Genomic DNA, 12,761 nt, shown 5'->3' on the forward strand with positions numbered 1-12,761 from the left:
CGGTACGTTTAATGTTAATTTATGAGAACCTTTCCAATACATGATAATTTTTCCCGGTTTTGTGCTGATTTTTTTTCAGGTTCCACGGTGAAGCAATCAAATTCCAAAGTTTTTTCCGGTATTCCCGATTTGCTAGCAACCCTGCAACTCGGATGAACCGAAGACAGTTTGCAAAAAAAAAAATAGTGCCCGAAAACGATGGAGGTGGTATTCGAAAAAAGTATTACGACATTCATTATTTAATTGATAGATAATAAATTTAATTTAAACATTTCGTTGAAGAACTGGTTTGATGAAACAAATTACCGCGCTCGTAAACTTCCGGTTCCGGTTTTTGTTCAGTATTCAAATTTCAATGTCTCAAATTACAATACTTCGTTTTCAAAGTATGTTCCTATGGAAAAAAGGATCATGGGAAAATAATTATTAATCATTGCTCAAACGGATTACCTATCTTGAAGGACAACTACGGTTCAACATACATAGGTACACCTTGGTGATTAAACGAGGAAACTGACAACCACGCTCGGTCACCTCAGATAGAGTACGAGAATGTGTGGGCTGTTTGGTTTTCATGTCCGGCAGTTTTTACACACATTCTTGTTTGAAAAGTAAATGATGTTTTTTAAAAATATGATTCAATGTCATCCACTAGCTACATACTACTTATAACTTGGAACATACCAAACAACAATACGGCGAAACGCAAAAGCCTAGAAACAGTTCCGTTCCGAAACCATAGGCAAGGTATCAGACAAGGTAGAGGAACCGAGAGTGAAAAAAAAAACCAACAAACAGGAATCTAATCATCATCTCTTCGCGGCAGTTTTGAAATTCATATTTTGTATTCAATGCCAAATTTCAACTACCACCGGACTGAAAGCAGACAAAAAAAAACTTCGACAGCAAGTGAGACAACAACCCCGAGAGAAGAGAAGAAAAAACTTTTAAACCATACCCAAACTATGCCTAAAACCTTGCGCGCATCGATCGGACATTAAGACAAAACGTTGCACATTTTTCAAGTTTTCACCGAAAAAAAACCTAGATATAAAGAGAAAAAATCCTCTTCGGCTGGTGTGTGGTGTGGTGGCTGTCCTTCGGTCCGCGTGTGGTTTGTCCACTACCCAGCCACTTTTTCGGAGGTTCGTGGCTGTGTCCATGCGTATGTGTGCTGTTGTAGATATAACAGCGCACCGAGTTATCACTGGGGCGTCAACGATGTTGTTTGACTTGGCGTGGTCGCGCGGGTGCGAGATGCGGTCACACTACTCCTCGGATCTTTCCCAACTCCTCCACCCCCACCTGCCACCTACTACCTGAGAAGGTCTAGAGGACATTCATTGGCGTGGCACTATCGTGACTATTAGCTGACGACCATACTTAGTTGACCAACCGAAAGATAACCTAGGGTTACCTGCCCAAATGTTGGTGGACAAAAACGTCGCAACTCTCGCTCAGGTGAGGCCGAAGAATCGAAACGTCGTCGCGCAGATCGTTTTAATCGTTTCCACATTCCATTCCGCGGGTGGGCAAAGAATCGGTTTTCTTATATGATTATCAGCCATCCACCATCCGCCATCCATCCGGTCCTCTTCTGATTGGAGAGGGGTTGACAGTCGAAAAACCAACCTACTCAAGGAACTATTACAGGTGTGCCGTTAACAGCATCCGTCAGCTGTAAGATTCTCGATTGTGAAATACCATGCGAAGGGCAATTTTCCGGGTCTTGGAACTGAAACAGGGCGAAAGGGATGGATTTTAATTTAGTCCCTCATGTGAAATCCTGTCTTTTGATTCCATTCAGATACCTTCTGAAATCGTGCTGAATCAATATGTGAATTTTTGAACATAAAAACTCATCCAAAATACTTAACATTTACATGAGCAAATTTAAACTGTTAGGTTTGAATAGAATTTTGTCTCTGGAAAACAAACATGTATTTCATTACGCTCTGGAAGCGAGAACCACAGAAACATAGAAAACAGCTAAAATGTGTGATATACATCATTTTTTCGTATTAAGACACTAAACAAGTCTACTTCCTTTCTAACGGAAACTTCAAGAAGTAGATCAAACGTTTAAACGTTTAAACGTTTGGTAGAAAGCTGACAATTGCTCACTGTAGGGGCATAATGAGAACCCCCCTCACCAAAGCACCATTAAGGCGGCATCCATAAATTTCGCAACGCAAACAATGCACTTTTTTACCCCTCCCCCCCCCCCTTATGTCACAAATCGTAACGCTTCGACGTACCCCCTTATGAAAATTACGTAATTAACTACCCCCTCCCCCCACCTTCTCATGTTTTGAAATACTGATTTTTGAAGCTAAGAAAAGACTTTTAAATAATTTTTTTTTAACTTTCTTCAAAACGGAATTAATATCTATCCAAATCATTTCTTGTTACTCATTGATGATAACTCTCCGATAAAATAAATTGATTGTCTTATTACGAGTTGATTGTTAGCTGATGATCTACCTTGTTTAATTTATTTTGTTAAAGGAGCATAACTTGTTATGCAAAATATACTCCACTTAGTAATATTCGTCGAAATAACCAAAATTGCAATAATTAAATTAATTTAGAAAAAATAGTAAAATTTCCGTCTTAAGGTTGCATTGAGTTCTTGGGGGTAAATATACCTAATATTCGGTTTTCCAACGGATTTTTCACGGATATCCAATACATATTTGAAGGAGTTGATCTCAGAATCTTTAAAAAGGAAAGTTAAACACCAGTTTCAATCATGTTGAAGCTTACAAATTTTAAGCTGATTTTGGTTTGCTTATTGTAAATATGTATGTATGTATATCTACCACTCAGTTAGCAAGGCGCAGCCAGTAGCAGCGAGCAACTTTTTCCTTATAACTTGTTCAAGATTCAAAGACCAAATGAACCAATATGCCTTTTAATGGACTGTTCCAAAGGATAAGAAGTGCAAGCAGAGGCACTTGAACTTCTAGTTAGGGATAGGATAAAGTTTTCTCCATCGAAAGAACATATTGAAAACAAAAAATCTTTGAGTCGAGCCGTCATAATGAAGAGCGCTCTACTGGGTGTGGAGACGAGCCCGTCCTCAATCCACGATCCCATAAAATGAGGTAGCCGAATGCTCTCCTCAAAGAACCGCGTCAGCTGATTTTGGTTTGCTTATTCTGCAAAAATTTGCAGACATCAAAATAGCTGCGATTGAACTGAAATTTTGAAGGAAAAAATCGTTACGTAACGATGAGCATACCTCCCCCCCTCCCCTATGTCACAATCCGTTACGCTCGAGCTTACTCCCTCCCTCCCTAGAAGCGTTACGTAATTAATGGATGCCCCTAAGAATAAACAAACCGACACTTTGTATATACCGTAATCCGGGATAAAATTGATCACTTTTTCAATATTTTTCTATTCATTTTTCTGTTAAAGGGAATGTGGCATGTTTCATATTTAGGACTCCTATGAACGTAAAATAGGGGAGATAAGGGCATAATGGCCACCTTAAGGAAAACGCTTATTTAACCTTCCAAAGCCGTTCGCAAAATTTCCGTACAAATCTATTTTTGAGAAATTTGACCTGCAGTTTACGTACGTCCTCCTGGCCGCAAATATTGACCGATTTCGATGAATTTCAATTCATTGTATAGATAATTTATTCTAGTTTCTCAATATTGAAAAATAAAGTCGAAATATTTTACGAAATCACCAGTAGCTGATTCCGAATGAAAAAAGTCCCGAAAAAGAGCTCTTTTTAGAATGCCTATAACTTGAGACAGGTTCCAAATATTGCGCTGATTTTATAATATTTGGAATTGTCAAGAATAAATCTATCCATGGATGTATAAATTTTTGGTGGTCCAAAGGAAGTTTTGGCCGCTATCCTGGAACTACCGGTAGAAAAAATTCTTACTTCAAAAAAGTCACCCAATTTTGGCTTTGCATTGCTGTATCTCGGTTACCAATGGATCGATTCTCTAAATTCAAATTTTAGTTTTTTTTCGTTAGATTTATTATTATTTTCGTAGAACATAGTTGGTTCCTCAAAAATCTCAATTGTTCAGTATATGGCAATGAAACTCACATCTTTTTTGTCATTTTTCAAACTCCCCCTCGTGTCGGTGGGTTTACGAGATTTTGTTAGCGTGATTTCTCTAAAATTTGAACTCAAATTGGTCACTTTTTATATACCTAGAGATTGATTAGAATCTCTTCTTTCGATTGACATACATTTTGTGTGGTGTTTTGAAATTTTGTAGCAACGTTTTTTGAATTTACTGAAAGCTGCCAGATTTCAACCAGTTTGGTCCACGTTTTCAACAGGTTGGTGTACAAATCTCGCACCCCTCACGTAGCCGCGGGAGAAACAAATCCTGTAGCCTTCTTTTTGTCGCTCACCAAATCTACCACCCAACCCAGCAGCAGGAGGAACTGCCGTCTCGCCGCGTGTTTTGTTGATTGATTGTGCTGATGCTGATAACGAAATGAATGCTTTGTTGTTGTAGGAATTGCTTGAATCTTTTTTGATTTAATATTTTAATGGATGGGCAACATTTCTAAATTTCACGTCCATGATTTCAGATTAGATCTCAGATTTCAGATTGCAGATTTCAGATTTCAGATTCAGATATCAGATTTAAATTTCAAGATCCGATTTCAGATTCAGATTTCAGATTCAGATTCAGATCTCAGATTCAGATTTCAGATTCAGATTTCAAATTCAGATTTCAGATTCAGATTTCTGATTCAGATTTCAGATTCAGATTTCAGATTCAGATTTCTGATTCAGATTTCAGATTCAGATTTCAGATTCAGATTTCAGATTCAGATTTCAGATTCAGATTTCAGATTCAGATTTCAGATTCAGATTTCAGATTCAGATTTCAGATTCAGATTTCAGATTCAGATTTCAGATTCAGATTTCAGATTCAGATTTCAGATTCAGATTTCAGATTCAGATTTCAGATTCAGATTTCAGATTCAGATTTCAGATTCAGATTTCAGATTCAGATTTCAGATTCAGATTTCAGATTCAGATTTCAGATTCAGATTTCAGATTCAGATTTCAGATTCAGATTTCAGATTCAGATTTCAGATTCAGATTTCAGATTCAGATTTCAGATTCAGATTTCAGATTCAGATTTCAGATTCAGATTTCGATTTCAGATTTCGATTTCAGATTCAGATTCAATTTCAAATTTCAGACTCTAATTTCAGATTCCGATTCAAATTCCGATTTCTGATTAAAGTTTCTGATTAAAATTTCAGAATATTTGTTACTTGAATCATAGATTTTGTGTCTCCTGCAGTAGACACTGCTTGAAATAAAAGAAAAGAATTATGATAACATTCAAAACAAATATATCACTGAAGAATTCTAAAATTCAGAAAATTCAGAAAAGAATCATGATAACATTCAAAACAAATGTATCACTGAAGATTTCTAATGATAAAATATCTAAAAAGATTCAAGAAGCTTATTTCAATTTGGAAAAAAAATCTTTCTCTATTTTAAAATCAAAACATTTACTACGCAAAGAGGCATCAGCATCAGCACAATCAATCAACAAACCACGCGGCGAGACGGCAGTTCCTCCTGCTGCTGGGTTGGGTGGTAGATTTGGTGAGCGACAAAAAGAAGGCTACAGGATTTGTTTCTCCCGCAGCTACGTGAGGGGTGCGAGATTTGTACACCAACCTGTTGAAAACGTGGACCAAACTGGTTGAAATCTGGCAGCTTTCAGTAAATTCAAAAAACGTTGCTACAAAATTTCAAAACACCACACAAAATGTATGTCAATCGAAAGAGGAGATTCTAATCAATCTCTAGGTATATAAAAAGTGACCAATTTGAGTTCAAATTTTAGAGAAATCACGCTAACAAAATCGCGTAAACCCACCGACACGAGGGGGAGTTTGAAAAATGACAAAAAAGATGTGAGTTTCATTACCATTTACTGAACAACTGAGATTTTTAAGGAACCAACTATGTTCTACGAAAATAATAATAAATCTAACGAAAAAAAACTAAAATTTGAATTTAGAGAATCGATCCATTGGTAACCGAGATACAGCAATGCAAAGCCAAAATTGGGTGACTTTTTTGAAGTAAGAATTTTTTCTACCGGTAGTTCCAGGATAGCGGCCAAAACTTCCTTTGGACCACCAAAAATTTATACATCCATGGATAGATTTATTTTTGACAATTCCAAATATTATAAAATCAGCGCAATATTTGGAACCTGTCTCAAGTTATAGGCATTCTAAAAAGAGCTCTTTTTCGGGACTTTTTTCATTCGGAATCAGCTACTGGTGATTTCGTAAAATATTTCGACTTTATTTTTCAATATTGAGAAACTAGAATAAATTATCTATACAATGAATTAAAATTCATCGAAATCGGTCAATATTTGCGGCCAGGGGAACTTACGCAAACTCTCGGGTCATATAGACCCGAACAGCCTAATTACGGATTTTTTTGAGGGAGCACTTCCGGTGGTCACAGGAAGTTGCCTGGTACTACAGATTGTGTATTTTGTGATTCCCCAGGGAGGTTTTTAAAATCAAATTTTTGCGATTTTTTCTCGAAGAGTTATGATGATTTGAATGTGCGCTTCGGGTCATATTGACCCGAACGACTTTGGAAGGTTAACCATAGAAAATAGCTATAACATGCAGGTTACATTATTGTTTCGTGTTCAGACACTTGAAAAGCCTATTTCCTAACGGGCTGAAACTTGAAAAAACAAGATAAAAATGTTAAAAAATGCATTTTAAAAAATTTTGCCAAAAGCTGAAAACCAGCCACTGCAGGGCATACTGAGAACCCCCCCTGGGGCAGTATAAGCACCATTAATCAGGACACGATAAGCGTTTTCTGCCGGGGAATCTAGCAGCGAATTCAACTCAATGAAGTCAGGTGAGTCGTAGATTCGTCAAACAAAGCAATAACTAATAGGTCTAGGCTCATACATTATGTGTCTGGTGCTTTGTTTGGCGGATGATGCTACTAGCCGTATAATGTAACAATAAAAAAAATCGATCATGAATTGTAAATGGAAAAAAAAAACAACCTCGAACAGAAATCGAACTCTAGTCTTTTGATAACCTCTCCGACACCTTACCAATAGGCTAAATCGTCGGATGTAAACTAGTCAAGTAGTGGCTCTATAAATCAATGTTAATTCACTGCTAGATTCTACGGCAGAAAATGTTCATTGTGCCTCAATCAGTGGTGCTCTATATGCCTCGAGTCAACAAATTTAAGTAAAAAAATCAAAAATTTTATGATGGTAAAAATTGAGAAACAATGTGTACATCATGTTGCAGTGCGTACATTATAGATCAAGGTTATTTTAAGATCATAAGAGCTTATTTCGTGATGCTCAAAAATTATAATATTTTCGTTACTTGAGTACCTAGCTGATTTTTGTTAGAAATCTCTGTAAAAATGATAAGGAGATTCCTGTTTTTGTGAAAAATTTATGCTATAGGAAGTACGAAACAATTCTTCATCAAAATTAATTTAAGAAAATACGTACTGTTGTAGAAAACAGTAGTGCTTATTATGCCCTGGGTGCTCGTTATGCCCTTATCTCCCCTTCTTTGCAATACATATTTGACGAAATTGCCAAGTTAGGCCTAAACCAGGTTAATCACGTAAAAAATCAAGAAAATTGTTATTTAGATTTTCTTTTGACGAATATTCTTGAAGATTTCTGTGTGACAGAATCGTTGAATCCACTGTGGAAAAATGAAAAGTTTCATACAGCGATTCAATTTTCTCTTTTTATACATAAATACAATAGACACAATGACTGCAAGTATGAAGAAGTTCTCGAATACAATCTTGCAAACTATGTGAACATAAAAAAATAAACTTGCCTGTGTAAATTGGCAACACATTTTTAAAAATGAAGGAAATGTCGAATCATCGGTTATTGCCTTTTATCATTTTCTGAACAAAATCATTTCAGAAGACATTCCATTAAAGAAAAAACGACGCCATAGAAATACTAAACATCCAATTTGGTTTAATAAACAAATAAAAAAAAAACTTAAAAAATCGCAAACAGAAAGCACATAAAACGTACAGAAAGTATAAAAGCAGTGAAAACCTAGCAAAATATTTGGAAATATACTATCAACTGAACTCAACTATCAATAATGCATTTGAAGAGTTCAATGCAAAAACCGAGCTTGAAATTAAGTCCTGTCCCCAATTTAATTACGTTAAAACAACACTTAAACCAGACAATTTTCCATCAATAATGCAATTTGATGAACATGTTGGTGATAACTCAGAAGAAATCTGCAACCTTTTGGCAAATTTTTTCCAAGAAATCTATACCACTTATTCGGAAGAAAATCGCGACCGTGATTATTTTGCATTTTATCCAGAATATCCTAGTAATATTGCAGTCAATTACCTTCATGAACAGGATATATGGAAGGGTTTGAAAAATTTAGACCCCTCAAAGGGACCTGGGCCAGAAGGGATTCCTCCAATATTTTATAAAGAACCTTGCCAATGAACTTACATACCCTTTGTTTCAGCTGTTTAATGTGTCACTAGAAACAGGATTTTTTTCCAAAGTATGGAAAAGCTTATTTCTGATTCCTGATTTTCAAATCTGGGCGGAAAGGTGATGTACGTAATTATCGTGAAATTGCTATTATCTCAAGCTTTTGAGGCAATTGTGAATGAAAAGTTTTTTCTTCAGATAAAAAACCGAATAACAGCCAAACAACATGGGTTTTTCAAAGGTCGATCAACTTCAACAAATTTACTTGAATTTGTAGATTATTCATTAAATGCAATGGATAATGGGAATCACGTTGAGGCATTGTATACAGATTTTAGCAAAGCATTTGATCGTATAGATATACCGATGCTACTTTATAAGCTGCACAAAATTGGAGTTGATTTGGGACTTCTGAAATGGCTTGAATCATGTTTAACAAACAGACAACAAATAATAAAATGTAATGGAAAGAAGTCAAATCTCATTCAAGTCACTTCAGGTGTTCCACAAGGCTCACATTTAGGACCACTTCTTGTTATCCTGTACGTAAACGACATTACCTTCATCCTTAAAAATCTTAAAATACTCATATACGGCGATGACATGAAGCTATATTTGGAAATGAAAAACAATGAAGATATGAATTTGTTCCAGAATGAAATAGACATTTTATACACCTGGTGTAAGAAAAGTTTACTCGAATCAAATGTAAAAAAATGTAATTCAATATCATTTAGCCGAAAACTTTCATCTCCAAACATTGTAGTTACACTAGGAAATCAGGATGTAGAAAGATGTAAAAAAGTGAAAGATTTAGGAATTATCCTGGATTGCAAACTTACTTTTATTGACCACTGCAACACTATTATACATAAGGCGAATAGCATGTTAGGGTTTATAAAGCGTTTCTGCTACAACCTTAAAGACCTGTATACCATCAAAACTCTAAATATTGCATATGTGAAAATCCAATTTTTCATTAATAACTTTGGTCCCCTTCGGCCGATTTCTTTTGAAAACGTTTTTTCTTGAAGCTTAAACTATGACAAATATTGGAATACTGGTGACGGCAGACAATGACACCAGCCGTGAGATCCGGCGGCGAATGATCAGCGGAAGTCGTGCCTACTATGGACTAACCTGTATAAGACGCTCATTAGACCGGTTGTTCTCTACGGGCACGAGACATGGATATTGCTCGAGGAGGACCTGCGTACATTCGGAGTATTCGAGCGACGAGTGTTAAGAACCATCTTTGGCGGCGTACAGGAGAACAGAGAGTGTGGAGGCGAAGGGTGAACCACGAGCTCGCGCGACTCTACGGCGAACCCAGTATCCAGAAGGTGGTGAAGGCTGGTCGGATACGCTGGGCGGGATATGTTGCGAGAATGCCGGACGACTGTCCTGCAAAACAGGTGTTCGCTACGAATCCGGTAGGAACAAGACGAGCGGGCGCGCAACGAGCGAGGTGGTCAGACCAAGTGGAGCGTGATCTGGCGAACGTAGGGTGCCCGAGAAATTGGAGAACGGTTGCCATGGACCGAGTGAATTTTAGGAATTATGTTCGTCAAGTTATGTCGTGAGACGGAATACTACGTAAATAAAATAATCATTATCCCCAAAGGCGTTTCCTAATGATGACAGAAAAAGTTTAAATCTTATACAGACCCCGTTCGTATTTGGCAACATCCGATTTTGGCACATGTGCCAAACGGTTTTTAGAATGAACATCTTATAGTTTTCGCTATACCAGGGCCAATATAATTTAGACAAGCACCATTCTTTAATAATGATAAAATACAACAACAAAAACAAAACAAAAATTAAGTACTCAAAAATGAAAAAAAGATTAAAGTATCATGAAATTAAAAAACAACTACGAACAAAACACTAAAAATGATTTTAAAAAAAAACTAAAAAATATTGAAGAATGTCAAAAATAACAAATATGATTTAAAAAAAAAACAAACATTATAAACAAAACAAGAAAAGTGCTAAGTGCATCAAAAAATAATAAAAAAAAAACTGAAATTGATCGGAAATTGACTAAAAATTACGTTTATGCAATTAATAACAATTTTTAGTAGCGACTATTACGGCTCCCCCTTCTACTAACATAGATTAAGAAAGTGATACACTCGGCAAAACGAAACTTTATAAAAAGTAAAATGCCTTAATAAACAAACCTATGATTAAAAAAAAAAACAATTTTTAGTAGTAAAAAAAGAAAAAAAAATTGAAAAAAATCATTCGTTTTTGACAACACAAAATATACGAGCCAAAATCACTAAGAATTAGAATATCTTAGTATTTACTTAAAAACCGGAGATTTAAATATTAGATCAACAAGTATTTCAAATTTAGAAATTAAAGCTCAAAACTGTGAGTTTAAAACCCGAACACAAAATTGAAATTCGCTTTTAACTCAAATCTCCGAACTCACATTCACTCTCAAAACTTAGATAATTTCAGAAATACAAAATCCAAAACTTAAAAAATTTAAAGAAAGTAGAGAACATAGAAATTTTGTCATTAAACTTTTTTTTTTGTAACGGAACGGAAAAAAGGGAATAAATCTTTTGACCGACACTGTTGATCATTGACAGTCATTGAAAAAGCGAGTGAAAGAAAACCTCAGATAATACATGATAGAGGTAAGCAAGATAAAATATTTTTCATCAGCCTACGGATTTCTGAAAAATGTTATAGTATTGGTCAAGTTATTTGAACGCTTTAACCAATCATTAGCCTTGTAAATTTGTTTCATGTTTTCCGTGGCTTTTTGACCCAAAGTTTAATTTATTTCACTGATGGAACCCATCTTTGCACTCTACCGTCTTTTTCCCTTAGCCAGCTGTGTGAGACGAGGCGGGCGGGAGAGAACCCTGCAAAGCAAAAGCAAATAAGAAAAATAAATCTCACCTTCATGCAACTTTCCTTCAACGAGCCGCCGAAAAAATTCTGTACGCCAATAATCACGCTGTTCTTCGCCTAACTTCACCAACTATTTTCTCGAATTTGACCGGCACATACACTTGACACAGTTCCGTTTCCGTTTTATGTCCCGAGATCCGCACAAATCCCGGAAACTTAACCGAGAACACACACGTCCGAGGAACGAAGTAATTTTTCGGCAGCCGACCCAAGTGATTGCGAAACACTTTTTTTCTGCTGGCTGCAATCAACACACTCTAGCGTTTCAATGATGACAATCAGCCCGTTTTCTTCGAGTCACATTCCCTAATCAGAACACGGCTTTAACAAACTTATGAAATCTATTACCTTAACCCGGAAGATTGTGTCGGATAAGAAAAACCACTTCTTACAGCTGTTGTGCAATTTTCTGGCAATTTCGTTGTTTCTCCCGTTCTGGGGGATGGGATGTTTTGATTTTCATTTGGAATCATAAACCGTCATTCTGGGACAGCCTGCATGATGGGAGTAGGGCCGCTGGTGTGAAAGAGAGAGGACGATGTTTTTGCTAGTGTTGTTGTTTGCGCCACTTGCAGTTGATGATGGTTGATGATTGTGCGCACGTGATTTTGACGTTTATGCGGTGTCAAAACAATGCGCACGGTGAAGTGGGAGAAAATAAAACATGTGTTCGGTGAAATGGCAAGTACCGATCACAGATTGGAAACAAGGCATGGTTCATGATTTTTAAAGAATTCGTTTCCAAATTTAATGAAACAATTAGTTCGTCCCTACTGAGAACGCCTCTACTGTTTTTCTTCATTGTCACTTGTAAACAAAGAGCTGAATACAAACCACGTTTTTCTTGTTAGCTCCGCGTTTTTATTTCCGTCGTAATTCCATCCGAAACCCACTTTAGGTTGTGGGCCCGGGACGTTTTCGTTAGTGTTCGATTGTTGCGTTGACCGGACAGTAAAAAGTGATCGGAATGGAAGAAGATAGTCGCGTTGATCGGTACCATTTGGCGCTGCTGGATGGCTCCAATTTCCCAGCTTGGAAGTATAGGATGAGGGTGCTTTTGGAAGAGCACGACCTCTTCCAGTGTACAGAAGAAGAAGCTGCGGATGTAGAAGAACTGCAAGAAGATGCAGAAGATCCGCCGGAGATGCGACAACGGAAGAAAGCTGCGCTGGCGGCGCGCTTGAAGAAGGAACGGAGATGCAAGTCGTTCATCATCAGTAGAATCCACGACTCCCAGCTGGAGTATGTCCAGGAGCTGGACACTCCGAAGATGATTTGGGATGCATTGGCGCGGGTTTTCGAAAGACGAAG

At 36.9% G+C, this 12,761-nt stretch overlaps 1 protein-coding gene across 1 annotated transcript in view; it reads right to left on the bottom strand.

Annotated features, from left to right (window-relative positions):
• The window catches only part of LOC129739542 (all trans-polyprenyl-diphosphate synthase PDSS1), a 332,301-nt gene extending 320,390 nt beyond the window's left edge, over positions 1-11,911 (bottom strand). Inside the window, exon 1 of the mRNA XM_055731025.1 lies at positions 11,439-11,911. The gene's annotated coding sequence lies outside the window, so the exon portion shown is untranslated. The remainder of the gene's footprint in view (positions 1-11,438) is intronic.
• Between the last annotated feature and the right edge of the window lie 850 nt (positions 11,912-12,761).

This window comes from Uranotaenia lowii, chromosome 1 (genome assembly GCF_029784155.1).
Source record: "Uranotaenia lowii strain MFRU-FL chromosome 1, ASM2978415v1, whole genome shotgun sequence".
Classification (NCBI taxonomy): Eukaryota; Metazoa; Arthropoda; class Insecta; order Diptera; family Culicidae; genus Uranotaenia; species Uranotaenia lowii.